Genomic DNA, 5,014 nt, shown 5'->3' on the forward strand with positions numbered 1-5,014 from the left:
TCATTTCACTTGATCAGGTGATGAATGAAACTGTTAGAGTAGGTTGTGATGAATAAGCTCCACTTTGAGCATCATTTTCAGTTGGTCGATTGTGTTTAAGTATTGTGTCAGTTTTTAGTTGAGTCATGAGTCCTTTGTTAGTCCATTTTCAGTCTTGTTGTTAAGTTAGTTTGAGTCAATTTTCAGTCATGCATTGTAGTTTGAGTTTTTGACTCCATTGCCCAATAGTTGTAAGGCACTGGTCTGCTCTCCCAGAGGTCTAAGGTTCTTGGCACCTCCAAGGAGCTACCATCCCCATTGGAGCCAATGTTAGTGTCAGTCTTTCCAGCCTTCCTTCAGTGATCAAATATGCTCTTACAAAGTGATTTTGAAGTGTCAAGGTCAAATTTTGTCATTTCAGTGAGTCTTCAAGCAAAATTTGGTCACTAGGCATTAGGTCTAGGGTTTGCCCAAATGTCAGTCCATGTCATCATTCAGCTGAGCCTATCATCATTCAGAGGGTTGTCATTATCATGTCAGTGTCGAATGAGTCATTTTACATCTTGTTCATGCTTCAGTTGTGCTTTGGCAAGTTCATTTCCCTCTCCTAGGGTTTTGAAGCCAATTTCTCTTGGACGGTCAAATCATCGGCAAAAATTGTATCCAAATGTTCATACACCTTCCCCTATCCTTAAAGTACCTTATCAAACACTTCCCATCCCTTAGATCCACCAAATTCCTCATTTTTGCACAAACCCTATTTTCTAGCTACAACCTAGCAATTTTCTAGGTTGGGCCTGTGTTTTGCCCTTTTGGACCCCTTCCCCTCACTCAATCTCTGAGATTCCACTTTCCCCTACTTCCTAACATCCCTCCCTACTCCCCAAAATTTCTCCAAGAATTTAGAAGCCCCTTATCCACTTCATTTCGCTTCATTTCGACAAAATTCCTTGTTTCACACATCGGGACAAGTTTCACTCAAATGATGTTTCAGAGGAATAAAAGATGAATTTTGGAAAACTGAGAGAGGTTTTTGTCCAGAACATTCCAAGGAAGAAAAACCTCCTTCACGTTTTTCACAGGTGTCATGGTTTGAGAGAAATGTCAAGAATACCATTGCCTCAGGAGAATCAAAGACACCTCTGAAGTGACCCTGGGAAAATCACGTTTTCTCCTAGCTTGGTTGGTCAAATGATTTTCTTGATGGGTAAAATGATAACTAAACACAAAGATATTTCCAATGAGCTATCATGAGCTCAATTTGGGGTTGAGGAAGGCATTCAAAAGTTGATTGCAACAGCACTCTTCCTTGAGGCAGCCTCATTTGGCACTTTTTGACCTGTCTTGGGAGATTTGATTTTTGACAGGTCAAATCAACTCCAAATTGAAAAAGTCTAGTTGGGTTGGAAAGTAGACTCAAATACCTTTCCAACGAGCTATTCTGCACCCACTTCTGACACCAGGAAGGCCTCCAAAAGCCTCCTTCAAAAGCGCAACCCGTTGAGAGGGGCGCGACCCGTCAGGAGGCTGCCTGCAGTGTATTTTTTCAACGTGCGCGACCCGTTGGGAGGGGCGCGACCCGTTGAACTGTTTTGCTGCAAACTTCAAGGAAATTTCCCAATCTTCTTCCAAGTCATCGAATTTGTTCAAGGTAGGTGCTCTAAACATGGATTAATTGCTGTTATGAATGGTGGATGTCATGGGCATGCTTCTATGATCAAAATTTTTCAAGTGGAACTCTTTATATGGCTGCAATGTTAATGACCAAATTGTGCTAGGGTTTGTGTTGTTTCAAGTTATTTTTCCCTTTGGTTGGCTTCCCTCCTTTCCCTATCACTCACACTTATATGTTCCTCTCTTTTCCCATATTATTTTACAAATGAAATGCAAATCTTTCCCCATCCCTAATAACTAAAAGTGTAAACCCTACCCCTCTCCCAAAGCATTCAAAACCCTAATCTCCCTCCATCATATGCATGTGTAAACGATAGAAAATGTTGGTGAATATGTCAGCAGTTTTGTGCATATGTTTCCCTATTTCCCTAATTAATACATGTATGCATATTCCCATGTTCACTTTCATACATGTTTTTTCCCATATGTAATGATCTTTGCAAATGATTTCCCAATTACCAATATGTGTTCCTATATGCATATGATTTGCAAAATTTCCCTTATAAATTCCCTGTTATTCATATATTCCCAATTCCTTGTGCAAGAGGTCCCTCCCCTAACATTTCCCTCATGTCATTGTCCCCTTGAAACAACATAGAATTCAACACTTTTTACAGGCAGAGACAGCAGTACAGTTTGTCCACTTTGCTCCTAAACTATGTCAGAAACCGAAACTTATGAGCAAAGTGATGACCAATCATCAGCTTCAGAGATTGAGGTACAGAGGAGGCCTCGTAAGGGTGGTAAGGGTGGACATCATAAGAGAGAGGAGCCCACCTCTTTGACAGATTTACAAGCTTATCCTATGGCAATCTCATGTTTCCAGTACAGTTGGTCAAGGTTCAAAAACGGAGAAAGAAGCCAAATCCCCTCCGTATCTTGGCTGAGGCTTCACTCAAGGATCATGGCACTCATTAGCCTAGCCACAGCTCAAATCCCAAAAAATTTTGAGAATTTTGGGTAATTTTGGCATTTTTTGGAAATTTACAGGTTTTGGCTTCTCAATGGGTCTCACCCCCGGTGAGACCTTTTGTCATCGTAGCTCCATTTTGCAAAAACTCAGCATTTCTAGATTTTTCATGCAAAGTTACACATGCCTATGGATGGACTTGAGTTTTTATGGGGTTTTGGGCCTCCAGAAGGTCAAAATACATGCAAAATTTGACTTTCTGCCCCTTTTTTGAGTTGCAGAAGCAGTATTGGGAGAATTGACTTTTGACTAGGCAAATGAACTCCAAATTCAAAAATTCTAGTTGGGTTGGAAATTAGACTCGCATACCTTTCCAACGAGCTATCTTGCACCTCATTCTGACACCTGGAAGTGCCCCAAACAGAGCTCCAAAGTGCGCGACCTGTTGAGAAAATGTGCGCGACCCGTTGAGCAGATTTTGCCAGATTTGACCAGTTCAGCCCAGAAAACGCAGACTTGCCCCTTTTTGAATTTTTGAGGTTAATGATGGTCCTCTTGGATGTAATTGTGACACTTTTTAGATATTTTTACTCTTGTTTAACACTTCTAGAAGATTTATTCATCTAAAGGGTAAAAATTGAATGTATGAACTGGTTTCCAAGTTTATAGAGGCAAATTGTTTTGACTGCCTATTTTGTAGTGCTTAGTTTAGAAGTGGTTAAAACACCTCCTAGGATAGTGAGCTCGACCCATAGAGGCAGGGAAAGAGGTTATATCATCTATATTATGTACTCTCTTGCTCATTTTCATGGTTGGACTCTTGAGGGAGAAGCTATCATTGTATATTTTCACTGTATCTCTGCAATTTTTGGCTAAGGAAGACCAGGGTTTTGCAGTCATCTCTGGGATTCTTGTGGACTCATGTGTTGATGGTGTGTTTCTCCATGTTATTGTAAGCTTTGTTATGTGATTCATTTCCTTTCTATACTTCTGCATATTAAACAAATGAAGTGTTAAAGTATGAATTCATGCTAGCCATGCTCTGCTTTTAAATTTGTTTAATTTCAATGTTTTCTACTGTCTAAAGGGAATTCAAAGTCATTGTTTGCTCTCTTTAGCCCCTCATCTTTCATCCCTGATCATCCATCTCAAGTTAAGCATCAATACTGATTCCTACCTCGCCCCAAAGAACCCCCTGCAGAAACTATGTCAAAACCCCGCACCCAAAATTGCAATTCCTCAAATTGTCACCAAAAACCCAAAAAACCCCAAATCAACCTTTTTAATCAGTTTACTAGCCTAATATCAGTGTTACCTTGTTGGTCATCTCATCCCATTGAAGATCTACCGAGATTGACCGGAGAGAGCCTTCTCCTGCCCCGTAGGGCTAGCTACGAGGCTAAATGGTTTGATGTAGCCTTGAGGTTTACCTTTCTCAGCCTGAGGTGAAATTTCAAGCGCTAACAACTGGTATGCAAGGGAACAGGGAGATGCCATTGCTGGTCAAGTACAGTGCAACGTGCGACCATCAAAGCCTTATAAGAGTGATGATTCTCAATTTAAGGTTTTAGAGCTATTTCTTCAAGAGAAATCTCAAGGTATTTTCCAATCAATGTTCTAGGGAGGATATGAGTTGCATATCTAAATAAGTATATTGCATGATGGTCATGTTTCTAGCACTTCAAGGTATGTCATGGGGAAGTGCAGGAGGTGTGACAAAATACTGTGTAACAGATGCCCCCTAAAGCATGAAGGTAGAACGGGGAATGATGGCTGAGATGCTTTACAAGCTTTTGCAAGGATGAGGACACACACTGTCAGGAGACCTGCAAATCAAGGACGCATATACATATACATATCCGAGAACAAGAAATGAATCTACAACATGGGCGTAGCCATTCGGATGATGAATACTATATGAAAATATCCATGGTATGGGCACAGCCATCCAGATAAGAAGGATCATCTGTAAATCTAAGATCAAAGGTATGGACGCAGCCATCTGGTATAGAAGGATCATCATCATAAATATAAAGTCCCAGGGTATGGTCACAACCATCCGTATAGCAGAAACATGTGTACAATCATGAATAACATATAACTCCACGCAGCCCGAGTAATATCGGATAGGACTTAGGGTATTGCGCTCCATTCCAACCCGATCAAAGTACGCATTCTGCCTGATTACTGGCCATTGATGTGGATTGTTAACAAGCACGAGATGAAGCACCCATAATGAAAATGGATCTCAAGGTATGAAAATACAATCCATGAATGTGATAATGAAGCTGAAGTCGAAAACTCGTGGAATCACTCGATCGAAGGGCAATAGTGAAAACATGTCGTCGGATGTGAAGAACTTGACATTAAGGAATGCAAGCTCCAAGGTATTGAAAGGGAGTTTCTAAGTCATCTTCCTGGATAATGAGTTGAAGTTGATAGGAAGTGAGC

Source organism: Pinus tabuliformis, chromosome 9 (assembly GCF_031772625.1).
Source record: "Pinus tabuliformis cultivar Carrire ecotype Pingquan chromosome 9, CPIR1, whole genome shotgun sequence".
Lineage (NCBI taxonomy): Eukaryota > Viridiplantae > Streptophyta > Pinopsida > Pinales > Pinaceae > Pinus > Pinus tabuliformis.